This window comes from Camelus dromedarius, chromosome 18, assembly GCF_036321535.1.
Source record: "Camelus dromedarius isolate mCamDro1 chromosome 18, mCamDro1.pat, whole genome shotgun sequence".
Taxonomy (NCBI): Eukaryota; Metazoa; Chordata; class Mammalia; order Artiodactyla; family Camelidae; genus Camelus; species Camelus dromedarius.
Window position 1 is genome coordinate 22,733,888 of NC_087453.1, and position 27,531 is coordinate 22,761,418.

The 27,531-nt window shown below is 47.2% G+C and overlaps 1 long non-coding RNA gene across 9 annotated transcripts in view; it reads left to right on the forward strand.

The window, feature by feature from the left end:
• Positions 1-19,478, forward strand: part of LOC105104299 (uncharacterized) — a 71,351-nt gene extending 51,873 nt beyond the window's left edge. For 4 of the 9 annotated variants that reach the window (XR_004130961.2, XR_004130958.2, XR_004130960.2 and 1 more), the window contains 4 exons: positions 7,498-7,600; positions 16,771-16,963; positions 18,828-18,923; positions 19,215-19,478. This is a non-coding gene — a long non-coding RNA (uncharacterized LOC105104299). The remainder of the gene's footprint in view (positions 1-7,497; positions 7,601-16,770; positions 16,964-18,827; positions 18,924-19,214) is intronic. The other 5 variants (XR_004130964.2, XR_004130963.2, XR_010376645.1 and 2 more) reach the window with 3 other exon arrangements.
• Positions 19,479-27,531: the final 8,053 nt, after the last annotated feature.

Here is a 27,531-nt window from a genome sequence, read left to right on the forward strand (position 1 = left end):
CACAGGAACACCCGGAGGTGCTAAGACAGCAAAAGCAGAGCAGAGCTGTTGGTTGCCCTCACCGACTCACAGTCTAGTTTGGGAGCTGGATGGGAAAGAAGATAAACACATAAGTCATGAGGTTCAGTGGGTGATACGAGCTGTAAATAAAAACAAAGCAGAACAACTGATTTGATGTGGAGCCCACTTGCTGGACACCCCCACCACTGCTGGGGTGCTCTATTGCCAGGGCAGTGAGGGCTCCACTTCTGGACCTAGAGATCTAGACAGCCCTGACCTGATGCAGTCTATCTCCCCACTGCCTAGGACCCAGCCTCCCCAGCCAGTTTTGTGGCCATGGGGCAGGGTCCCTGCCATGATGAGCAGGCCTCAGGCTGCTGCAGCCTCCCCCTTATTTCTGTGCAGGTGGTGGTGGTGGTTCCCTCTGATAATGACTGTCTCCAGTCTTGCATGACTGAGAGGCCTCGCAGGTTTATAGTCCAGAAGGGGCCCCGTGAGCAGGAACTGAATTAAAATGAAGAAATACAGCCCCCCCCCCCCCATTCTACCCCCTTCTCACTCTCCTCATTCCCACAGCCCCTGAGGCCATGGGTGGATCGTTTCTCAGTCTCTTTGCCTTGCTGAGCTGAGTTAGTGAGATGGATATACACCTCCTTATGGGTACTAAAGTTAGGGGACACCTAGAACCAGCAAGTGGAATAAAAGAAAGCACTGTTTTGACTCTGAACCTATACACACCAAGTTTAGATCCCTTGTCAACTCTGGTCCCTGCTTCTGATGTTCCGGCTCTAAACATCCCAGAATTCTAACATTGTAGACTCTGACTTTCTAGAATATTAACATCCTGTGCATCTTACATGAGCGTTCTGGATTTCTACTCTTGGAGAATTCTGGGTCTCCAATATTGATTTTGTTGGGGTCTACTCATTGAAGTAACAATAAAGACTATATGCAGAGTCACAAGGTACTAGTCATAATAATAGCAACTAACAATCTTTCAATCATGTTTTTATTCAACAAGTTTTTTTGGTTGGTGGTTTGAGAACCTTCTAAGTGCCAGACACTGTTCTTTGATTATACAAATAAACTTAAAAAAAAAAAACAAGTATACAAATAAATATTTTGTTAGAAGGTAAAGTGTTCAGGAGAGAGGGGTAGGGAGTGAGGGAGTGCAATTAAAATTGATGGTCAAGGTGAGATGCACTGGTAGTATTTGATTTTCTATTTGTTCTTTCGTTTATCGAGATTTGAAATCTCACTCAGTCTATAATTGTGGATTTATTTCTCCTTGCAGGTCTATCAGTTTTTGCTTTATGTATTTTGGATCTCTGCCATTAAAATTAAACCATTTAAAACTGTTATATGTTCTTGATTAATCTGCCTCTTACTCATTATGAAATGACCTTACCTTATCCCTGGTAAGATTCTTTGCTCTGAAATAAACTTTGCTTGATATGAAACTAGCCACTCTAATGTCCTTTTGATTAGTGTTAGTATGAAATATCTTTTTCCATTCTAGTACTTTTAACTTGTGTCTTTATATTTAAAGGCTTTTTTTTTTTTTGGTAGGTGGCATGTATTTGGATCTTTATAAAAATCCAATCTGACCATCTCTGCTTTTTAATTGGGGCTGTTTAGACCATTTACATTTAATGTGGTTATTGATATGGTTAGATTTAAGTCTATTATCTTGCTATTTGTTTTCTTTTTGTCCCGTATCTCTTTGTTTCCTTTTTCTTTTTTTTCTGCCTCATTTGTGATTAACTGAGCATTTTTCATCCTCCCATCTTACCTCCTTTATTGGTTTATTAGCTGTAATTCCTCATGTTGTTATTTCAGTGGTTGCATTAGAATTTATAGTATATATCTCTAACTCCCGTCGTGTCCAATAAGAAATTTGCCATTATCCTTACCTTTGTTCCTCTGTACAGACATGTCTTTTCTCTCTCACTGTTTTTTAAATATTTTCTTCTTCGTCACTGGTTTTGAACAATTTGATCATAAAGGGTAATTTTCTTCCTGTTTCTTGTGCTTGAGGTTTGTTAAGCTTCTTGTATCTGTGTTTTAGTTTTTAGTTTATGTCATATTTGGAACATTTTAAGCCATTCTTTAGCCATTCTTTTTCAAATATTTCCTTTCCTTTGGGGACCTCAATTTCACATATATTAGACTGTCTGAAGTTGTTCCACAGCTCTTGATACTTTTGTTTTTATTTTATTATTTTTTTCCTCTTTGTGTGTTCCATTTTGAATAGTTTCTCTTTGTTGTGTCTTCAAATTTGCTAATCTTTTCTTCTGCTGTGTTTAGTGGGCCATTAATCCCAGCGTATTTTTCATTTCAGACATTGTAGTTTTCATTTCTAGAAGTTTAAGTTGGATCTCTTTATATCTTCCATGTATCTCTTTAATTTTGGAGCATATAGAATACAGTTTTAATCATTGTTTATGTTCTTGTCCACTATTTCTTTGTCAGTTCTGGGTTTCAACTGATTCATTATTCTCCTCATTTTGAGCCATGCTTTCTTGCTTCTTTGCATGCCTGTAATCTTTGGATGCCAGATGTTGTGAATTTTGCCTTTGTTGGATGCTGTATGTTTTTGTATTTCTATAAGTCTCTTTGACTTTTGCTCTGAGATTCAGTTAGGTTACGGAAACACTTTGATCCTTTCAAATCTCGCTTTTATGATTTGTTGAATGTGGCAGAGCAGTGCTCTGTTTAGGGCTAATTTTTTACCAATACTGTGAAGTATACTTTCCTAAATACTCTAACTATTGACCCATGACTTATAATTTTTTTTCCCATTTGGCACTATATTTGGTCCAGTGTGACTGCTAGGCACTGCTCTCATATTTACCCATGTTTTTACCAGGCCCAGAGAAGTTTTATCACACAAAACTGCCAACCAGTGCTCAGCCTAATACTCTAGGGGTAATTTCTGCAGATCTCTGGAATTCTCTCTGCTTAGCTCTCTCCTCTCTGATACTCTGTCCCGCAAGTTCTGCTCTCCTTGGTCTTCCCAGATTCTTCAGCTGCATTTTGTTAACTCAGAGTCTGCTGGGCTTCACCCGCTCCCTGTACTAGGGTCTGGAAATGCCTCCCAGGCAGTAAACCTGGGCAGTGAGAGGGCTCACACTGCTTACTTCTCATCGCTCAGGGATCACTCCTCTTCATTGCCTGATGCCCAGTGTCTTGAAAACTGTCATTTCATGTATTTTTCCTGGGTGTTTGTTTGTTTGTTTGTTTGTTTTGTTTTTTTTGTAGTTGTTTCAAGTGGGAGAGTAAATTCAGTTCCTATTACTTCATCTTGGGTGGGAGCAGACATCAGAAGGGAACCTTTGAACACAGACTCAAAGGAGGTGATGGAGTGAACCATGGGGCTATGGGGATGGTGGGGAAGAATAGGATTCCAGGTAGTAGGAACAGCCAAGTACAATGGTCTGTGCATGAGTACCTGAGAGTGTGCCTCAGTGAGGAACAGAAAGAAGCCAGTATGTCTGGAGCAGGGGTTGCTAGAGGAGGTAGGCGGTAGGAGAGTGGATGAGGTGCCCCATGTTTAGGACCATCCAGGCCACGATAAGAACTTTGGCTTTTATACCAAATGAGATGGGAGCTATGGGAGGGTTTGACAGAGGAGGAACATCTTTTGATTTACATTTTATAAGGTCTCTGAATTGACCAAATTAACTGAAAGGGGCAAGAGTGAAAGCTTGAGAAATCCAGGAACTGATGCACTAAATCAGGCGAGAGATGATGGTGACTCAGACACATAAGAGGACACACTGTTAAGGGGTATTAACTAGGAGGGGGTGGGAGGGAGGCTTCTGGGGATGCTGTCAGTGTTCTATGTCTTGATCTGGGTGGACGTTACATCATGCGCTCACTGTGTGAAGATTCGTTGAGCTGGATGTACATCTCCAGTTGTGTTCTCTCTACATGAATGTAATACATCAATTTAGAAAGTAGAGTAAATAGTGAGGGTGACTTGGACCAGGCTGTTATCATTGGAGGTGGGGAGATGTAGGGAAATTCTGTCTCTCTTTTATAGGCAAATCCAACAAGATTTGAGGATAGATCTAATGTTAGATGTGAGAGAAAGAAAAGGGTCCAGGATAATGCCCTGGGTGGGTTTGAGAATCTCTTTTTTCCGTGAGGAGAATAGTTTATGTGATGGATTCTGGAGCTATGGGTGGTCACCTTTGCCTCCATGAGGTTAGAACCTCCCTGAGAGTGAAAACAATGAAGAAATCAAAGCCAAGATGGGAGAGAGAAACAGGGTCCTCACAATAACATGTCAGCACCTGGATCCAGCCATGCCTAAAGCCAGTGCTCTGGACTTCTCGTTTTATAAATTTCTATAAATTTTTGTAAAATTTTCTATAAAAATTTCTATGAAATTTTAATAAATTTCAGTGATTTTTTTTCTTTCTTTCACTTGTAACTGAAGAGTCCGGACTAATACAAACTTTTCACGTGCTCTCCTCTGTCTACACCATCCCAGAGACCCTGAATAGAAACCATATACTTTCCTTTCAACACCTACTCTGCATTCTCTTTCCTCTGGACCTTTTTTTCCCTTCCCAACATGACCTTCTTTCCCTTGCCTCCTGCCTTTACACTAAAACTATCCTCCTGTTCAAATCCATCCTGACTCCACCAACCAAAAGTTGGAGCTGACAGGGTCTTTAGACACCAACTCTCTACCCCTACTCCCATTTTATGGATGGAAATACTGAGGTTATGCTGTGAGATATGCACAGATTTGGGTCAGGGCTTCAGTATCCTGACTCCCTCAGGGGCCTTCCATGATCCTCCCTGTTCAACCTTTTCAGTCTTCACCCTTGCTCAGGGCTGAACAGAACTCTCCACAGCAGTTCACACTGTCTCACACTGCTGGCCTTTGCATGTGTTCTTTCCTCAGTTTGGGATGTCTTATGCCACCCTGTCCTTCTGGAAAAGCTCCCACTTGACTCAAGGACCAGAATTCTGGAAGCCTCCCTTTATTCCCAGGGTGGGTCAATGTCCTACCAGTTACTCCCCCTGCGGCCCCTGGAACCTGCAGGAACCCGTTCATGCCTCAAGTTGTGGGTGTCTGTTTCCTGTCTGCCTCACCTTTTGGGCAGGGAAGCTGTGATGGTTGTTCTGGCAAAGAAGGTTCCCAGTGAGTGTCTCTTAACCAACAAACACTGAGTGAGAAAAAGCACTGCCAGGGAGAAGAACCAGCCCTGGGCTTGGAGGCAGGAGGTCCGAGCTGCCATCCAGCCCAACCCCACGCTCTCTAGCTCTGTGGCCTCAGGCAAGTCCTGTCCTTTCGCAGAGCCTCAGATTTTTCCACAGTAAAGAAAGACATCATAGTGGTTAAAACCTCAGCTGCCTGACTTCTAATCCTGGCTGTGTGACCTTGGGCAGATGATTTAAACTCTGGCCTCAGTCTCATTTGCAAAACCAGGATAATAAATGTACTCACTTTGTAGGGTATTTGTGAGCATTAAATGAGTGAATATAAAGTTTTTAGAATTATAGTGGCACATCGTATAAAAATCCCCAAATGTTAACCATTAGACAGAAGAAACCCTTGCCTTCTTCCTGAGAGGAGATGAGAGGTTAGCAAACTGTCAAGTGCTGTAAGAGTAGACTAGGATTACTCTTACTGGGTAAACTGCCTGGGAAAGGCTGGTGCTGACACTAACTAGTTGCATGTCCTTGAAGAAATCCCCTCTCTGGGCCTCAAATCCCCCATCTATAAAATGGAGGGTAGGTCTAGGGCAGTTAGAGCTAAAGTATTGGCCCCTCTGAGGCTAGTGACCGTATGTGTGGCCGGGGCTGCTAACTGCATGTCTGTCACAGGCTCCTGAAGAGGATGACATCAGACAGTTGAGACAGGATGGAAGGGGACAGGGCACAGCCATTAAAAGAATGACACAGCAACTGAGGATAGGTTAACAGGTTAGAACCAAGATGGCGGAAGATTCGCTTCCAGTAGATCTTGAGCCCCGTTGCACCTCCACAGGCGGCATGGCAGTTTCTAGGCTGACCATAAAAGGTCCAAAAATGGGCAGGGCCCAATTCCTGGGAATCCCCGCCCCTTCCCCCAAATAGTTGGAATAATCCCCCCACTCGTTAGCATACGAAAGTACCGAGCCCATAAAAACTAACAACCCCGTACCTTGCAGGTCTCTCTCTCTGTTGCCTTCAGAGACTGCCTGCACTCAGTCTGTGGAGTGTGTATCTATCTCCCTGGATAAATCTACTTTCACTCTATTGTGGCTCACTCTTGAATTCTTTTCCTGTGCAAAGCCAAGAACCCTCACTTGCTGGGGTGCATCCCAGGGACTTGCCTGGGACCTGGGACATGGCTATCCTCTCCCACTCCATTTTCCTGCAACAGTGTCTCGGAGCACATGTCAGCCATGCCTGCCACACAGTGAGTGCTCAGTAAATGTGCCTGTCGTTACTGCCACTGTTATTCTGGCCTGGACAGTCCAGGGTTCTCTGAGATGGGGCTGGACAGAGGATGAATTGGCACCCATAAAATATCACCCTACTTGTAGTTTAGAAAAGCAAAAGCAACTGTGTGACCCCTGGCCAGTGTCTGCCTGTCTCTGAGCCTTATCTCCTGGGTGGTGGCATCAGTGAGGATCATGCCTAATGGAGAAAGAAGAAGGCGGCACCAGCATGCCCCAGGGACAGGCTGTGGCTGCTTTGTGAGCCTATGAAGGCCTTGAATCTTTCAGGGCCAACAATATCCCTGCCACATGTGACCATCTCAAAATTGTCACCTGCTACCTGCTGGAGCCTGGGAGTGGGAGGCTGAGGTGGGAAGAGAGAGCAAGTCTAAATCCTGGCTGCTCCTGTTTCTTGCTTTGTGACCTCGTGCAAGCCTCTGTGCCTCTCTGTCCCCCATTTCCTCACTTGTCACATGGAGAGACTTTGAGCACCTTAGATGGGAGAGGATGCTCCCAATGATGGGGTGGTGGTGGAGGGGGGTGATTGTTAACCTGGGCTGACAGGGAGGCCGGGAGTATGAACCATTCCCCTGGACCTTTCCCCAGGGTAAGTAAGTAGCAGTTGGGAGCATAGAGGCCTCTCTCTGGGTCTTGCAGGTGGAGTGCAGACTGGCTGGCGGAGGCCTGGGGCTCATCTTGGGATGGAGACAGATTGGCAGACAAAGAGGAGGCAGGCGGGCAGGGCTGGGGTGCCCCTGGGGAGGCAAGGGAGAAGGAGGGGCAAGGAGCAGGACGGAATAAGGCAGTGTTGTGTGCAGCCTCACAAACCCAGGGACCTGCGAAGTCTCCAGCTGGAGGTTGGACTGGACCCTTCCCCAGACGGGGTGGGGACAGGGGCTAGTTGGTTCAGCCCTTGGATTTTTGGAACTTGGCAGGTGGGGAATTGCTGAGCTGGTGATAAAACATTCTCCTCTTCCCACAGACCGCCCCCTCACCCCCAGCCCCTACCGCACTGCCACTATGATGTCTGAACAATAGCTCTCTCTGACGGCAGGTCTCATAGTGGAGGTCCGGGGAGTGGCGGGCCCTGAGGATGGGCATGTCTTACAAGTTCCCTGGTGATGCTGTTGCTGCCAGTCCTGGGAACCACTGCTCTGGTGAGTGCCCTGTCAGTTTGGGTCCCCCAGGTGCAGATGCTGAGATGGAGCCAGGAGAGTAAGAGGTTTATGGGGGCCTGATGCCTGGGCAAGACAAAGGCGGGCAGAGCAGAATTGGAGGGAGAGCTGGAGACCACAGAGCAGGTCTGGCACTGCCAATCCAACGGGGAGCTCTAGAGGAGAGCGCGCCCATCAGGGGAGCCCCACGCTGGGCAGAAGTGACCCGGCCCTGCTTCCCCTGCTGGCTCGGACATTGGCTGGGTTGGCCCTGGAAGAGCTTGGCCTCGGCTCAAAAGTTGAGGAGGTTCCTGAAGGTGCAGTTGGAGGCTGGAGGCTCACCACTCTCCTGGCACCTGAAGGACAAGTTCTCTCTTGAAGGGGGACTGGGCACTCCTGCCATGGCTGTCACTGGTGTCCTCCATGCGCCAGGCTCTGGGCGGAGCATTTACCTGGATGAGTGCAGTTTCAGAACTGGAGCAATCTGACAATTCACATATAGTTATCCCTGTTTAACAGGAACATTAGTACCTTTTACAGCTGGGGAATCTGAGGTGTGGAGAGGTCAGTGACTTGCCCGACCTTGCAGATGAAGTAAGTGGAGGCTCTGGAATTTGAATTCTGCCCTGACTTCTCAATTCTCATTGCAAGGTGTTGTCCTTGGGTGCTTCCAGGAGGATATAATAGCAGAATCTTGGGGTTGGAAGGGGCCTCCCTGACATTTGACCAGTGGGGACACTGAGACCCAGGGAGGTAATCAGCTATGCCTCAGTTCCTCTTTGTGCCTGTTGTGTGTAGGGTGCTACCCACCCATTATTCATGCATTCAGTGTACAGCATTGGGCATCTGTGGGTCAGCCCTCCAACCCAGGGCACTTGGGTGAAGGAGGCAGACATGGTACACGGGGGTCTATGCGGCCATGGATGATGTACAAGGGACTGAGTGAGGTGACTGATGCATGTAGGGTGCATTTAGGGAGGCTTCCTGGAGGAAGTAGCTTGAGGGGAGCAGTGAGAAGGGCATTCGAGGCAGAGAAAAGAGTAGAAATAAAGGCTTGGAGGTAGGAGAATTGTGTTGTTTTTACAGAATTGATCAAAACCCAGCAAGTCTGGACTGATGACATAGTTGGGGGAAGGTATGGCCAGAAGTGAGGTGGAGAGTGGAAGATTGGCCTGGGAAATGTGGTCAAGCTCTGGACTTGAAACACAACCCCAACTCTGTTCAGGGCAGGGCTACTTTCTGCAGGAGACCTCTGCTCTCCATGGCCCTGAATTCTCCAGATTTTCCTCTCACCTCCCTGACTACCCTGTGGCCTCCAGCCCCTAAGGTGGCCCCCAAGGATCCTCTTCTCCTGAGATTCACATCAACTCTGAGTTATAAAAAAGCTGACCTGTGTAACCAGTACACAGGAATTCTGTGGAAATGGTGGAATGTGACTTCTAAGGCTAGGTCATGAGATGTGCTGCAGCTTCTGCCTTGGTCTCTGGGCTTGGTCACTCTGGGGAAGCCAGCAGCCATGCTGTGAAGTCACTCAAGCAGCCTGTGGAAAGGCCCACATGCAAAGGAACTGAAGTCCCACCTTCAGTTGTCACCATCTTGCCAGTCATATGAATGAGCCACTTTGGAAGTGGATTTTCCAGTCCCAGTCAAGCCTTCAGATGAGAGCAGCCCCAGAACCAGCCAGCCATATTTGTCCCAAACTCCTGACCAGAGAAATCATGAAACCTATTAAATTACTGTTCTTGTTATGGGCTACTGAGTTTTGTAATGCAGCATCAAATAATGAGGGCTTCTCCACACCCCTTCTTGGCTCCTTCTGTTGCCCTGGTAGCTTTCTGTAAATTGTTCACTCATTCATTCATACTTACTGAACACCTACTGTGAACCAAGCACTGGAGATAAGGATTACAATAGGCCAGGCCCCTGTCCTCAGAGTTCCAAGATTCAGGCCTCCTTTTCCACTATGGTTTTCTAAATTCACCTGCAATAATTCACAGGTTGTTTGGGCAAATGTCTCTGAGTGACTCTTAACCTTTTGGGAGATTTAACCCCTTTTGAGAGTCTGATGAAAACCAAAGGCCAGAAAAGGTCAGCTACACACAGAATTAAATTGGGGTGCATGTTCAAAGGGATCCCAGGCCATCCAAAACTGCACCTTAGGCCCTCAGACTCCAGAGTTCCCAGTGGAATGAGCTGATGTTCGCTTAAGCGGATGACGCAGCCCATGCTGACTGCAGTGGGCTGTCGGCTTGGTCCAGGATGAGTGCAAGTGGCCTGGGCTGGCTTCTCCTCCTCTCTATCTGTGCCCTCTGTCGGCTGCCCTTCAGAGAGGCTGATGGGCCTGGGGCTGCCAAGTAGGTCAGTTTAAGAGGAAGAGGGTGAACATACCCATTTGATTGTGTACAAGCCGGCTTCTCCCGCGGGGCTGGTCCTGCTGCTGATGCTGATACTGGGCTGAGGATGGAGGCTGGAGAGTGTGGAGGCTCAGAAGGCAGCAGCCTCTGGGGTGGACTGTGGGCTCCAGCCCCGCATCGGGGCTTTACCAGCCCTGTGCACTGGGGGACATACTTCACCTTCTGACTTGGGCTTTTCCACCTTTGGACAGGGGACAAGTCCGCCTGAGGGTGGCTGTGGGGTAGAAACAAGCCCTTCAGGCCAGGCACACAGGGGGCTTCTCACCTGGCAGGCCTTCTGGTTCTTCTGCCCTCAACCTCCCTTCTCTGGTTTGTTTCCAAGAAGCTAATGTCTTCTGGTGTGGTGGTCAGGGCCATCCCAAGAGCCTGGTGTGCAATTCAGGAAGCAGCTCCATGCCAGGCAGTGGGGGGTGTCGAGGTGGGAGTTGGGGGAGGGGGGAGGGCAGGGGGAAGAGGGGCGGGGGAGGGGGGAAGAGGGGCGGGGCAGAGGGCAGCCTCCCTCTCCCAGGCCCCCAAGGAGGGGCCTCCTGCTCTCCTGAACGTTTCCTTCTCCCTCCTCCTCACCTCTTTCCACTTTATTCTTCTTCCGCCTTCTCTCTCTTTGCACCTTTCTCTTTCCTTCCTTTTCTCATTTTCTCTTTCCTCTCCTTCTTTCTGCCTTTCTTTTGTCCAGTCGTTCTTCTCCTCCCCCTCCCTCCCAGCTTCCCTCCTCTTCATCTTCATGGTGATGAAGAACATGGACTCTGGCTGCCTTAGGTTCAGATCCCAGCTCTACCACATACTGGCTGTGTGACCTTAAGCAACTTACTTAATCTCTCTGTGCTTTGGTTTCCTGAACTGTTAAATGGGGTGCTGATTAATGGGCATCACTCTTGAGGTTGTTATGAGGAGTAACTGAGACCAAAGCCTGGTCCGCTGGGTGCTCAGTGAGGGTCAGGGATTCCCCTTAATCTCCTTCCCTCCCCTCCTCTTCTCACTGTTCACGGGCTCCCTTCTTCCCTGGCCTCCAGGCCCTGTGCTTCTGCCCTTGCCCCTTCTCTGCCCGGATCTCGGACGTGCCTCCTGCCCCTGCCTTTGCAGCTGCCCCATCCTTTCCGGCTCAGAGAGGCAGGGAGCGCAGGCTTGGGGCCAGGCTGCCCTGGGAGCAGTTGCAGAGCCAGGTGGTTGGAGCTCTTTCCTGGCCCCGCCCATGACGTGAGGAGCTGCCTTTGTGCCGCAGGGTGACAGCCTCTCTAAGCGCCTCGCTTGGCAGAACCGTGCATCTGGCCTGGGTACAGCTGAAATGCTCAGCCTGGGAGGCAGCAGCCTCAGAAGGCTGGGTGCTTCGAGGCAACCTTGTCATCCACCTGCTGGACTGCCAGCCCCACTGGGACTCTGGATGTCCAGCCTGGTGCCCACCACACAGCAGGAGTTCCATCAATGGGCAGGCACAGAGAGTGACACCAGCTAAGGTTTCTGGAGTCCTTGCTTTGGGCCAGTTGCTGTTCTAAATGCAGATTCCTTGCATCATCACAGCAACCCTATGCCATAGGGATTGTCTCATCCCCATTTTAGAGATGAGCAGATTGAGCCACAAAAATGTGTAGGAAACTGGGCCAGGTTGAACCAGTGAATGAAATGACAACCTTGGGAGGGAAGGCATTTTCCCAAGGGGGAGACCAAGATGAGTGACTGAGCCACCATCACACAGGTGGTGAGTGGGAAAAATCAGGACTTGAACCCTGGAATCCAGCACTGCTTCTCACCTGCCTGTAGCCGCTGTCAGGACAGGGTAGCTGGAGCTCAGACACAACTCCCTCTCCATGCTGGGGCCTGGGCCAGGACAGTTCAGCCCTTACCACAGTTCTTTGAAAGTATTGTCCCTATTTTCCAGATGAGGCACCTGAGGCCCAGAGAAGGCAAGCAACATGCCCAAAGTCACACAGCCAGTAGGTGTGACTCTGAAGTCTCACCTTCTCTCTTCGAGGGGGGAGGCCTGGGATGAGAGGACAAAGAAAGAGGGCCATGCCCGACACCAGCCCCTCCATTCTATTTTTGCTGCCAAGGCTGGATCTCAGTGCCCCTCCACCCACCATTTGCAGAAAGGCTTGGAAGCCAGGCCTGGCTAAGGATCATTGTGTTCATCTTTCTTCCCTCCCTTCCCCTTCTCTCTCGTCCCTCCCTTCCTTCCTTCCTTTTTCCTTCCTTTCTACCTTGTTAGTAAGGTATAAAATGCACACACTAAAGTACGGAGAGCACACATTGCATGCCATTAAATGAATGTTCACATGTACTTACATAATACCTGTGTGACTACCATCCAGATCAAGTTATAGAACATTTCCATCACCCAACAGGCTCTCTCCTGCCCAACCCCCATGTTAACCACTATTCTAATTTTTCCACCATAAATTTTGCTTGGTCTCAAAATTCATACAAGTGCAATTGAATTCACTGTGCCCATTTGACAGATTAGGAAAGTACAGACCAGAGAGGAAGGCTGGCCTGCTGGCAGCTCATAGCCCAGCACTCGTGCACACAGTTTGGAGCAGAGACATGAGTGGTGGGCACTGTCTGGTCCTCACTGGCACCTCATGTTTTATTTGTCTAATCAGAGGAGATACAACTCCTAGCTCCCTGCTAATAGGATGACCAGACACCCGATACTGCCCATCCCGAGGGTCTCGCCCGAATCCTGGGGTTTTTGTAATCCAAAATATGCGAGGAGGGTTGTTTCCTTTCAGGATCACCAAGGAGATGCTTGCTGTCTGTACTGGGTTGAATAACATCCCCCCTTCCCCTAAATTCGTGTCCACCCAAAACCTCAGAATGTGACCTTACTTAGAAATAGGGTCTTTGCAGATGTAATCAAGTTAAGATGTGGTCTCAGTGGAGTAGGGCTGACCCTAATCCAATGCCCAGTGTCCTTATAGAAAGAGCGAAATTTTGACACAGACACAGACATATAGAGAGAACACCAGGTGATAATGGAGGCAGACACTAGAGTGATTTGTCTACAAGCCAAGGGATGCCACAGACTGTGGGCAAGCCCCAGAAGCCAGGAGAGAGGCATGGAACAGATCTTAAGGGAGCCCCCAGAGGGTACATGGCCCTAATACCTTGATCTCAGACTTCTAGCCTCCAGACCTGGAGACAATACATTTCTGTTGTTTTGAGCCTCTCAGCTCGTGGTACTTTCTTATAGCAGCCCCAGAAAATGAATACAGCTTCTAAGCCTGAGGTCTTGGGAGCTGCCACCTTTGACCACAAATCTGAGTGGGGTCCATTTCAGGAAAGAAAACCCTAGACACACAAAGAAGATGCCAAGGACTCCGGAGCAAGAGCCTAGAGCTCAGGGCACAAACACTCATCCTATTGGGGTGGAAGAAAGAAAAATACCTCTTCTCTCAGGTGCTGGCTGTAAAAGCAAGAGCCAAAAGGCATCGCAACAGATGATCTGGTGTATGACATAAACACTTCCGCTCTCACACAACCACAGAACTAAGTTTGCAGCTGCTACAACAGCTGACCTCTCTGCCAGGTAGAGTCTGCTTTTATCTGGGAATAGCTCCTGGTGGTTTGGTTATTCCCATTTTACAGATGTGACATTGGAGGCTCTGAGCCATTAAATGACTGAGGCAGCAGGTGTGATGGCCTTTGGGACCTTGTGACTTTGGGTAGGTTACTTCCCCTCTCTGAGCTTCCTGCTACTGAACCACAAGTAACAAGATGCAGCACTGATGGAGCTACTTTTCTAGGCATTATCACACTGTATCTTCACATCATCCTGGGAGGGAGCTATCACCAACTTTGCCTCACAGTTGAAGACCCTGAGTCTTGAGGGAAGGGATACGCACAGGACATACAAAAAACTGGAAAATGTGAAAGCAAATCTCATCTTGCAGGGATGTAATGTGATCTGAGTTGAATAAGAGATAAGAATGTGGATGAGCCTGGCACAGAGATGGTGCCTAGTAAAATCTTGCTTGAGATCTCACAGCTGGTGAGTGGCTGAAGGGGAATCCGCACCCAGATTTGTCACCCTAGAGTCAGCCCTGGTAAGCCCCTTCTTCCTAGTGAAGCCCTGAGGACTGCGCCTGGCACAGAGTAAGCCTTCAAAAAAAGTTAACCAGTTCAAAGTATTATTCCCAGAAAGCTGAAAACACAAATCTTGTGCAAATATATATAGTAAGCACACATCAAAGGCTTATTTAACTCATTAATGAGGGAACCAGCAGGATGGTAGAACTGGTTCAATGGCGGACAAGATGGCCATGTTAGGTACAAAACTGGGGAATGTCTTTTCTTTCTTTAATCATTTTTTAAATAGTACATTCTCTTTCTTTTTTTTCTTTCTTTTTTGGGGGGGTAATTAGGTTTATTTATTTACTTTTATTTAAAAAATCATTTAAAAATAATATACCCACTTTCTTTCTTGGGGGAAGGTAAATAGGTTTATTTATGGACATACTGGGGATTGAACCCAGAACCTTCTGCATTCCAGGCACACACTCTTAACGCTGAGCTATACCCTCCCCTCCCCCATGAATATCTTACAGGGCAACAAAACCACAAGCTTTTGCATTATTTTTACTATAGGACAGAAATCATTTGCAACTGTGCATCTTTTACAAGATAAGGTGTAACTTCACTGAATAGGGACTCTGATCAATAATAAACAGCGAAGTCAAACAAAGGTGTATTGCCTAGAGAATCAGGTGACCCTGGCCCGCTGATCAGACAGTGCTTAGGATGACATTGAAAGGATACTCAGTCTTTTGTCTTGTTTCCATGTTTTGGATACTTTTGCTTTACAGCTGCTGCTGCTGCTGTTAATATTATTAGTCCACTCCTCTCTGCTGAAAGGCAGCTCAAAGACCTCTTAGGTTCCCAGAAGCCCAGAAACACAGACCCCACCCCACCCCCCATTCATGCAAGGGCAGACCCTTCTCCCCTACTTGAGCTCGGGAAAAGCACACAGGCCGGGCAGCAGACCACACCCAGACTGAAATGGGGTCAGGGTGGGAGCCAACCGAGGGGGCCTGCTGTTGTGTTGTTCTGTAAACAACCCCGCCGTGGAAAGATCTCTAGCCATTTTTGTCAAGTAAAATAAAGCCACCCATAGATAATAGGAAGTGCATGATTCCATGTAGGGTAATACATGAGTGCATATGCAGATACATCTGAGGATGCATGCAGAGACATCTCTCTGGAGAAATATCCCCCAAACTGACAGTCACTGGGGAGGTGAGGATGAAGGGGGAACAGTTCTGTGAAACCCTCTGCGTTCTCTAAATTGGTTCCCTCCAACCTGTTTTCCCGTGTTGCTTGTATCCTCTTTAAAGTATATTCATGCATGTACGTATACAGGTTAGAAGGTCTTCTTGGGGAACTAGAAATGGGGAGGGGGGCCTCTCCCACCGATGGTTCCCTTCTGAACCCTTTGGCTTCTCATCCTTGTTATTATTTCTGACCATGAACGCACCTCCATCCCCGCCACCTCTGAGGACAGACCCAGGCTTGCAGGCGGGCATCGCGGGCGCCCGCTCCCCCGGGTCTCTCGGGGCGGAGCGGAGGGAAGAGGTGCGGGCTTCGCAGGCAGCCCTCGCCGACTCCGGGCTGGGCCGGGTCCGCAGCTGACGGTGCGGGCGCGGGTGGGGGCCAGGAGCAGATGGACGGGGCGCCGGGCGGCTCGGGGTCCCCCGGTCCCGTCCAGGTGGCTCCGTCCGACTCCGGGCCAGCTGCGGGAACCGGGGAGGGGCGGGCAGCCCGGATGGGGAGGGGACCCCGTTTTCCATGACAATGCCGAGGCGGCGAGTACAAAGGCGCCGCAATCAGCGTTTTATTGGTTCGAGTTAATTATCTGAGGCGGGGAGGGGGCGGGCGGGGCGGATGATTCCCTTGTGGGGCTGGGGTTGCGGTGGGGAGAGGGGGGTGCTGTGGCGAGACCCGAAGAGGAGGGGCGGTGGGAAAGCGGCTCTGCCGGGGCTGCGTGGCAAAGCGCCACCGCCCCCTGGTGGGTACTTCATTCATTCATTCGTTCATTCGTTCACTCATTGGCCCATTTACAGTGTTGCTTTGCGGAGCATTGCATGAGTTAGTCCGCTTAAGTGCTGAGAACAAGGCCTGGCTGGTGGGTCACATTTTTTAAATGCCGCGTCCTGGGCTGGGCCCTTCTGGGTAACCCTCTAACCAGCGAAATGCTCTCTGGTGCTGCAGGCCGAATTCTATACTGACAATAATAACCCATGCTGGCAAATACTAGAGGAAGGGCAGCATCAGGGCGTGGGCCCAGCGGAGGCCTTTCGGCAGAGGAGACCCAGCCTGAGATAAGACCTGAGAGGCAAGTGGAAATTAGCCAGGTGAGGGACGTGGCGGAGGCAGGCTTTGCGGGAAAAGGGTTCAGCAGGTGCAAAGGGTTGTGGTAAGATCAATAAGATACACCTGGGAAAAGCGGCTTGTTGGGGAGAAGCCTGGAACTTACCCTGCAAGGGAGTGGAATCAGCAATGGGGTGGAGACGCGTGCTGGGATCAGATGAAAGTGTAGGCTGTGGGTAGGGTGTCGTGGAAGTACCTGTACCTTCATTTCCAGTTTAGCATTCTCTTCTTTAGGTTTGGAGAGAATGTGACTGTCTCCACCTAAATTGGTCACATGTGGGCTCAGGCCTTATCATCCTCCCCCCACCCTATGACCCTTAGATTTTTGCCCAAAAGACAAAGAAATACATGTCCCCACGAGGACTTGCACACAAATGTTCATGACAGTTTCATTTGTAACAGACAATAACTGGGGCAGCTTGGTGTCCGTCAACCAGGGAATGGTAAGCAAACTGGCTAACCCACATTGTGGGATGCTACACTGCAGTGCACATGAGTGAACTAATGATACATGCAACAACCTGGAAGAATCTCAACGCATGCTGAGCAAAACCAAACTGGACACAAAAAGTAACCTGCTGTAATGATGCCATTGGTAAGGAATTCCAGAACAGGTGAAATAAATGAATCTATGGTGATAGAAACCAGATCGGTGGCTTCCTCTGGGGGTGGAGGGTTTGACTGGGTAGGGGCAGGAAAGAATTCTTGGGGTGCTGGAAATGTCCTGGATCATGATTGGGTGTTGGTTACATGTATGCATTTCACATCAATACGTTTTAAAAAACAAGGTGCATAACAATGTGTAAATTATGCTTAAAAGGAAAAGAACTTTGCTTATATCTGCATAGATTCTCTCTGGGAGAGGCTGGTAACAGTGGTTGCCTACAAGAGGGGACCTGGGTGGCTGGGGGCTGGGGAAGAGGGAGACTTTTTGCTATAGAGCACGTGCCTAGCTTACATGAGATCCTGGGTTCAATCCCCAGTACCGCCATTAAAAAACAAATAATAGAATAAAATTTAAAAACAAATAATTTTTAAAATGGTATAGGTGAATGTACTACCTAAATACAAACGAAAAATGAAGAGATCAGTTACATGCAAATTTGATATCGACATGCCCCTGCCTTAAATCCTTTAGTGGCTCCCCAGCATCATTTTAGGGCAAAGTTTAGACCCTGAGGTCTTCCTGCTTTATCCAGCCCCATCCAGGCAGCATCAGGCAGCATCTGCTCCAGGTACTTGCCATCTACCTGCAGACAGCTCAGCGCCCTGGCTTGCTCAGTCCTGTGTACCTACACTGTTTCCTCATCCAGTTTTTCCTTTGAGGCTCAGCTGCTTGGTGAAGTTCTCACCAATCTCCAGTCTGCGTGGGTTCCTCTGGCCACTATGGCCCTGCTATACTTGGCCTTCCCCTCTTCCTCATCTGTCCAGACTACCATGTGCACTGTGCTCACTGGGAACTGGATCCCAGGGCTCCCAGAGATGGATGGGAGCCATCTCTGGGGACCAAACCACTTCCCTGTCTATTCCCCTCTAGGCAGCAGGCTTATCCTGCCAGAGACTCCATCAGGGTCCCTTCTCCCCAGGCCCAGCTCTGGCCTGGGGCAGAGGCCTTGATAAAACGTGTTGTTTTAAAATTAATTGATGGCTGCGTAAAGAACACATCCCACGACAAAGCCAACAGGGCCCTGCTCTCTTAGGACACATGGAGAAAACATACTTCTTGGGATTGTGTGATCTTAAGTCCTGACCCCTGGCACCTGTGAATATGACCTTTTTTAGGAATAGGGTCTGTGCAGATGTAATTAAGTATGAGGTCATTCAGTGACTAGTGTCCTTATAAGAAGAGAGAAATTTGGCACAGACACAGACACAAGAAGGGAGAAGACTATGTGATGACAGAGGCTGAGATTGGAGTGATGTGCCTACAAGCCAAGGAACACCAGGGATTGTGGGCAACCCCCTAAAGCTGGGAAAAAGCGAGGAAGCGTCCTTCCCTAGAGCTTTTGGAGAGAGCATGGCCTTGCTGACACCATGATATCAGACTTCTAGCCTTCAGAACTGTGAGAGAATAAATTTCTGTTGCCTTAAACCATCCTATTTGTGGTCATTTCTTACTTCAACCCTGGAAAATTAATATTTACAGGAACCAGTCAATGTCTAAGACAGTTCTAGGTAGTGACTTTGGAAAAATAAAACAAAACAACATGTAACCAGGGCCTGTGGTAGAGAGTGACAGCCAGGGTGGTCAGGGAAGGCTTCTTGGAGGAGGTGATGTTTCAAGATGAGGACTCTGCCACTGTGAGGATAAGGCAGAGGAGCTGGGGACAAGGGGGCAGGTTTGGCAGTTTTGAAGACTACTGGCTGCAGCCCTGACAATGGAGGACACCTTGCTGGGGTCTTTGGGGAAGTCCCCAGAAGTGAACCATGAAGGGACTGTCCTCTCTTTGCCTCTGCAGGTCCTAGAATCTGCTGCATTGCTGGTGCGGGTCGCCCCTGGCCTGGGCCGGCTGGCAGTCGATGGAGGAGGCCAGCCTCACAGCTGACACTGTACGGTAATTGTGATTAACTACCGGGTCCTCATCTCTGCCCGGGCCTGAGGCTGCGGGTGTGACAGCTGCAGAGTGAAGCAATGAGGCCAGGAAGGGGTTAATGGGCTGCCCCTCCATCTGAGCCCTTCAGACAATGAGAAGAGGTGGGGAGGCCTCTGGTGGGGCTGTGTGGCATCAGCTGGGGTTGAGTGAATGGAGGGGACAGAGGCCTTGTCCCCAGGGAAAGGGCATGAGTGCTCTGTAGGGAAAGGGGTCAGAACCCTCCCCCCTGCTATTATTTTCATCCATCCCCAGCATCCTCTCCTCTCCCCCGCCCACCGAGCGCCTCCCAGACAACTACCCTCCAAAGTGGGGAGCATCTTCAGCCTCACGGAATTCTGAAGCAGAGTCTGAGAGCCAGAGAATGGGAGAATCGTGAAATGTCACTGCTTTCAGGAAGCTCATCTATTCCTGTCATTTTCCCAACTTATTTGCTTAATTATTAGCAGTGGAACCCAGAACCCCCACTCACCTCACTTTCTTCCAAAATAATAAATAATGCGTTGATTACATTGAGAATGGTCTCAGCGTCGAGTCTGCTTCATTCATCCCCAGTTCTGCCACTTACAGCTGGGGCTCCTTGGGGGAGGCACGACAAATGTCCAAGTCATGCAACTGCCACCGCAATTGATATATAGAACATTTCCATCGCCCCCAAATTTCCCTCACGCCCTCTGTAGTCAGTCTCTTTCCCCCATCCCTGGTGTAGTAGGTTGAATAAGGTACCCCCAAAGATACCAAGTTCTAATCCTGAATTTTGTAAATGTTACCTTATTTGGAAAAAGGACCTTGGCAGAAGTGATTAAATTCAGGATTTTGAATTGAGGATCACCCTGGATTATCCAGGCAGACCCTAAACGCCATCCCCAGTGTCCTAATATGAGAAAGGCAAACATGCAAAGGAGGAGGTGATGTGACCATGGAGGCAGAGATTGGAGTGATGTGGCCACAAGCCAAGGAATGCCTGGGGTCACAGAACCTGGAAGGGGCAAGGTCCTCAGGAGCCTTCAGAGGGAGTGCAGCCCTGCTGACACATTTCAGACTTCTGGCCTTGGAACTATGAGAGAACAAATTTCTGTTCTTTTAAGCCACCCAGTTTGTGGTACTTTGTTACAGCAGTCCTAGGACTAGAAGACACCTGACAACTATGACTTGTTCTCTGTATAGTTTTGCCTTTGCAGGAGTGTGGGATAAATGACGTTCTACAGGATGTAGCCTTTGAGTCTGGCTTCTTTCACTCAGCATAATGCATTTGAGGTTCATCCACGTGGTTCCATTTGTCAGAATTCTGTCCCTTTTTATTGCCGAGTAGTATTTCATGGTATGGATATACCACAACTTATTTATCCATTCACAAGTTGAAAGGCATTTGGGTCAGCTCCAATTTTGGGTGATTATAAATAAAGCTACTGTGAACATGTGCATGCAGGTCTTTGTGTGGACATAAGCTGTCATTTCTTTCAGGCAGATACCTAGGAGTACAATTACTGGGTCATATTTTATGTGTACTTATAATTCTATAAGATACTGACAGGCTGTTTTCCAGTGGGATGGTACCATTTTGCATTCTCATCAGCACTTATCATTGTCAGGTATTTGTTTTTGTTGTTTGTTTGTTTAAATTTCACCTTTTAGTAAGTACAGTGTGATCAAAGGATCATGAGGTCATTGTGAGGGTTAAATGAATATATTGCTGAGAATAATGCCTAGCATATGAGCACGTGGTCCCTGCATTGGAAGTGTTGGCTCTTTCTTTTCTCAGCACTGTGAGAAGGCCAGGTCATAAGCAAGGGTAGAGAACTCAAACTCCAGGTGGGCCAGGTGGGCTAGGCAGGGACCTTGGGGAGCCGGCAAGCACATGCCCTTCTTGAAGGTCAGGGTCCACAGGAAACAGACGATGAGATGGAGATTTGTATGCAGGTGGTTTTCCAGGGAGTGCTCTTCAGATCTTGAGGGAGTGAGGGCAGAAGGGTCAGGTAGTGCAAGAGGCCTCAGACAGGCCCATCATCAGAGATGTCACAATTCCTGGCTCCCAGAAATGGTTTGAGGTATAAATGTTTATTATCATCTTAAGCCACTAAGTTTTGAGTTAGTTTGTTATGCAGCCCTTGATAATGAATGCCTTATTACAAAATGTAGGTAATATATTTTATTACATATCATAACAATCTCTCTCATGCCCACACATCAAATTAATCAAATTCTGTTAGCTCATCCTTCAAAACATCACCAGAATCCAAATCATTCCTTCCACTTCCAAAGCTACCACCTGGGGCCACAGCCACCACTGTCTTTGCTCACCTGGGTCACTGCCACGGTCTCCTCGCTGGGCTCCCTGCTTCACTCCTGCCCTTCCTTCTCCAGCCTGTGCCACCCTAGCAGCCAGAGAGTTCCTGCCCTCACTGCAAAAGTGGGGCTGTGACAGGAGAAGTGACATCGTGTCCACTGGGGGGCTGCAGGAAGACTTCAAAGAGGAGGCTCCCTGGGGGAAATGGGAGCATTTAGCAAGGTCTTTCCAAGGGGGAGGTCTCTTCTCTCCCCCACAGAGTGGCCTGGTTCACTTCATAGCACCCATGGACCTCACACTCTGTAAAGTATGGAGCCGCCTGGCTGAGCAAGTGAATATGAGGGGTGTGTGTGTGTGTGTGTGTGTCCCTACATCCCTGCATTCCTTTTCCCAGTAGGGCCCCAGGAAGCCAGGAGCGCAGTGATTTAAAGCAGAGACCCTGGAGTTAAAGTCCCAGTTTCGTGCTCTGGCTGTGTGGCCTTGGACAATTTACCTAAACTCTCAGTGCCTCCATTTCCTCCTCTGTAACATGAAGCTAAAAATACTAATACCTACTTCACAGAGCTGTTATGAGGATTTAATGAGTTAATATGTGCAGAAGGGACAGTATTAGCAGGAGCAGGAAGGTTGGCTGTTAGTATTCTCATGGGCATATATCAAATCCCAACCCAGCCACGGACTTCCAGTGTGACCTAGCACAGTTCACTTTGGCTCTCTGGGCTGTTTCCTCATCTGTAAAATGGGATCACATTGGCACTACCCATAAGGCTGTTGTAAGGATTCCAAATCTTGTATGGGACGGCCTCCTTCCCAGGTAAGGCTGGTCCTTGATTATGCACATAAGCGGGATGCTGGGTGTGTCTGCTCATGTGGGCATGGGAGCCACTGGTGGGGTCTGGACCCCCGCCTTCCCTCTGAATGACCCCTTCCCTCATCTGCAGGACCCCAGCTGAACAACCCCTACAGGCGCACCCCTTTTCCTTTTTCTTGCTTCTTGGGCTGCAGCGCCACTTACTGGCGTAAAGCTACATTGCATCCAGAGCCCACCGCCTGCACAGAGGGAAAGGAATAAGCACTTGAGCCCCTGCTGTGTGCAATATATATATGTGCAGAACACACACACACATGTACGTAACATATGTGCATGTATATACATGCAGAATACACATGTATGTGTGATGTATGTGATATACGTATATCTGCATATATACATATACATATATACACATGTCAGCGTAAATATTAACCTCTACCTATAGAGATGGAACCTCAGGGAGGTCACATAGAGCCAGTTGTGAAGCTGGGATTCAAATCCATATCTCCTTCCTCTCACTCCAAACACCCTTTTAGGGTGAGTTCAAGTTCTGCAAGCAAACCCGCCTCTCCCCTCCACTCAGAAAGGAGCCAGAAGCTGAAGTCAGGGGTTCTTGGGAGAATGTCTTGGTTGTTCCCCAGCGCCCAGATCAAAAAAGGAGGAGCACTGCACTGTGAGTCCTCAGGCCGAGGTCTCGCTGTAGCTGCCCCAACCACCAGCTGAACAACCTTTGGAAAGTCCTCACCGTTTATTCTGACACTCATCATTTTGGAAAAAAAAAGAAGTTACTGTGGGGAGACCATTTAACATGAGTGGTAGGTTCTAATGTGAGGATAAAATTATCAAAATAAATACACTTTTAAAAACTTTGACAAATCCTTTCTGTCTATCGTAAAATAAGGTATTGGCAGTTTTCTGAATATAGTCCTTTGCAGTAATAAATACACTGAATACATAGGGTGGCAGTGTGTGGTAGCCATTGCAAAGGTTTGCACACTATAATTTTAGATTCAGCTCTCACTCAGATGTGCGGGATGCTGTCCACGCCCCCTGCATCTTGCTCACAGCTGGGCTCATGTCTAGGCAGAATCGCCCACACCGTGTATGCATTCTCTCTTCTCGCTCTCTTTCTGGGCACACAGACTTGCATTGCTGAAGTTATATAAAACCAGCTAACATTTACTGAGCATTTATGGTGCAGCAGGCACTGTTCTGAGTCCTTTATCTGCATTAATTCATATCATCCTCCCAACAATGCTATGAGGTAGGTACCATTATCACAGATGAGTAAGCAGAGGAACTGAGAGGTTAAGTAACTAGCCTAAGATCATATAGCCAGTGAACGGTAGAGCCTGGACTTGAAACTGGGAGTCTGGGACCAGAACCCACTCTCTTAACCATCATGCTACCCATTTGGAGAGGCCACATGGGAGCCATGTGTATGTGGCTGTTGTCAGCCCACGAGCTCCGTTATGCAGGGTAGAACCTGGTCTGGGTCATCCCCAGTACCAGTCTTTTCATCTGGGGCCCACACAGAGTGTATGCGCAGTAATCGTTGAACCAATGCGCAAGGCATGAGCTGCTTCATCTGTAAGACAGGAGTAAGAGCCAGCACTTCAGATTGCTGGGGACTCCAACAAGCTCTTCAGTGGGAGAGCTCTCTTTAAAGATCCTCCATTCCCCCTTGCCCACCTCCTGTTCACCCCCTCCTTGGGCTTTTAGTCTGCACCAGCCTGGGAAAGCTGACTTTATGCATCTTATCCTAATGCTGCATTCAGTAACATTATATTTGTAGCTTGAAATCAGCAACAATGAGAATATTTACACCATGGAAATTGGCAATGGTACAAATGGGGGTTTCCCTTTAGAGATGTTAAACATTTACCATGGCCAGGGAGAAATGGCTTCTCTAATGACCACCTTCAGGGGGCAGCACAGTAGAACGATCTCACCTGTTGGTTCTGGAGCCTGACTACCTGGGTTCAAACTCCAACTCTATTACTTATCAGCTGTGTGATCTGGTTCAGTTACTTAACTTCTCTGAGCCTCATTAATCTCATCCATGAGATAATTACCTATTTCATTAAGGGTTTAATGAGAGCATCTGTGTTACTCCATAATTATTGCTCTCTTTGAGCAATAAATGTTACTTATTAATATTATACATCAGCCTAGGAGGTGGAGGGACTTTCTTGTTTCCCCATCCTAGGAAAGGGAGTGATGGGAATAGGACTTGCAGTGTCAAAGAGGGATCTTTCCGGATGTCGAGGCCCTTGTGTGGCTGAACCACACTGACTCCATTTGGCGGCTCCATCTTAGACCTGCAATCCCACCCCCTCCCCTTTCTGTCTGACTAAGCTTTAACCTACTCACAAGGAGTGTGCCCAGGCCAGAGAAGTTCCCTATCAACTTTACGCTTGTCTTCATCTGATATGAACATGGAAAGAATACCTTTTGCTGACACAGATAGTTAACGGTCTGCAAGGAATAATGGTCGTGAGACCACCAGGGGGAGGATAAAACCCCGGTTCCCGTCAGTGTGAAGCACTTCTCCCCTGGTGGTCAGATTCTATTTTTCGCTTTGGCCGCTTATGTCCGTCTGTGTCCCTTTGAGCATACAGAGTGCCCCATGCAAGAGCCTCTGGACAGTTGTTTGCCCAGTCCTGCTTGTGTGTGTTACCCACAATAAACTTCATAGTTGCACTTTATGGAGTTGCCTGCTTTGTTTTTTGGTCTCCAAGTTTCTTCTCAGTTTGGAGGATATTACCCAATATTCCTGCCATCCAACAGCCCTCACGGAGGGTGTTTTGAGGCACCAGCAGGCCAGATCTTTATGAGCCTTTATGATTATGTGCATGGCAGCTGGGGGATAAGGAGCCTCCTCTAGTGCTTAGAAGGAAGGCTGCCGTTAGCTTTGGAGTCTGCAAAAGATTTGGGGGAAAGCAGGTGATCTAACTAATGATTCCCTCTGCCCTCCCATTGCCTCCTTTCTTGCTAGTGAACACTCCTAGGAGGAGTGTTGTGGTTTTTTTTTTTAAACATATATATATATATGTTAACATTTATATATATATTTTTAACATATATATATTTTAACAAATACATATATATAACAAGAATAGTACAAAAAGGCAAAAAAGGAAATAGCACAATAGAGGAATAACATTTCTATATCTCACTGTAATTGTTAGTGTCAATCTGACATAGATTCCGATAAGATGTATATAGTAAACCTAGAGCAGTTTTTTTTAAAAAGTGAAAAAACTATTAAAGAAATTAAAATGTTACACTAAAAAATACTCATTTAATGTAAAAGAAAGCAGTTAGGAACAACAGAGGAAAAAAAGACATGAGACATGTAGAAAACATAAAGTAAAATGGCAGATGTAAATCTAATTCTATTAGTAATGGCATTAAATATGAATAGGTCCAATCAGAAGGCAGAGATTTTCTTACAGGATAAAAATATCAAGCTCTAACTATATGCTATTTTTGGGAGACACATTCTGGATTCAAAGATACAGAAAGGTTGAGAGTCAAAGGATGGAAAAAGGTATATCATGCAAACAACTATAATAAAAAAACTGGACTGCCCATATTAATATCAGAGGGTCAATCCATCAGGATAATCTAAAAACTATAAACATATATGCACCTAACAACAGAACCCCAAAATAGACGAAGCAAAAATGGACAGAACTAAAAAGAGAAACAGATAATTCAATAATAATAGGTGGACACTTTAGTATTCTACTTTCATTAATGGATAGAACAGCTAGGCAGGAGCTCGACAAGGAAATAGGAGACTTGGACAACACTATAAATCAACTGGACCTAAAAGACATCTGTCGAACATGCCACCCAACAACAATAGAATACATTCTTCTCAAATGCACGTGGGAAATTCTCCAGGCTAGACCGTATGCTAGGGCACAAAATGAATCCCAATACAATTTAAAAGATTGAAATCATACAAGTATATTCTCTGTCAACCAATTCTAAGAAGTCTGTGGAAGGATTCCATGTGAAGATTTAACCAGAGGATTTCATGCTGGTTGCCTGAAAGCTGGAAGCTTCTAGAAAACTTTCAGGACATCTATCTAAGCATTACCTCCTGCTGTGAGCATTAAAGTAGTTAACTCTTGAGAAGCACTTAGCAAAGTGCCTGGCATGCAGTAAGCATATGATACATTTTAGATGTTATTATCCTCACAATTATGTTATGGGGACAAGCTTCATTATTTTCCCTATTTAACAGGTGAGAAGACAGAGGTTCAGAGCTGCACGGTAAGTTGCCTGAGGTCACACAGCAAATAAGCAGGGGAGCTAGATCAGAGCCCATGTTTGTTAGATTTCAAAGCCCCACACAAGTGCACAGAGAGACAGGTCTCAGGGCTTTCATCACTGTTGTTGTTTTCAGTAGCTTAAAATTGGAAACTGCAGGTGTCCATCAACAGAGCTGTTCAGTAAACCCTGGCACACCCAACCAGGGAGTGCTTTGTGCTGGTTACAAGAAACGAGGCCCCCCTATACATAGGGACATGGAACGATCTCCAAGACATTTTGTTCAGCAAAAGAACATCTGAAAAAAAGTTCCATAATCCATAGGAAACAAAGCCAAATATTCCATAAAATCTAAATCCTTGAGTATGTGACCTATGAAGGCTCATATGAAGGTGATTTAAACAATAGGATCTGTTTATAGGATGCTTCCTTTCTTTAGACTTTATTTTTGTTGAGTTTTGAAATAATGCATGCTCAAAGGAAAAATTCAGAGTATAGCAAAGTGTCAAGAAGAAAAAAGTCACCAGAAATCCCTTCCTCCAGAATTAACTAGGCTAACATTTTGGCATATATCTTTCCAAGTCCTTTTTCTGTGTGACTGTGAGCATGTGTGTGAGTGTTATATATTCATGTATGTATACATATCGAGAAATATACATACACAAATATGAGAATTCCGCTGTTGTGGAGCAAAATGTCCTCCACATTATAGAAACTTAAGCAACAAAGAAGTTTATTTCTCTGTCACATTAAATCTGACAGAATGGTAGCTCCACAATCATCATGGTTTCAGCCTCCTATATCCTTGCTGTATTACTCTCAACCTGTGGCTGCCTCCTCATGGTCTAAAACAGCTACTGGAGATCCAGTCATCACATCTGTATTTCTGCCAGCAGGAATGGGAAGTAGAAATCCTGCCCTACTCTTGAAGTCCACCATCTAGAAGTTATATGCATTTTTCTTGGTAACATTTGTCTGAACTTAGTCATATGGCCATTCCTAGACACAAAGAAGCTTGGGAAATGTGGTCTTTACTCTGGGTTCCCCAGCTAAAAGTCAGGGAGTCTATGACTATGAAAGAGACTGGGGAGTGGACACTGTAGCAGCTAGCAATGCTGTTTGTTGCTTATCTTCAATCTCTTAATAATCTTTCCTATCAGGAGAGAAAGCTCCATACCTTACATTTT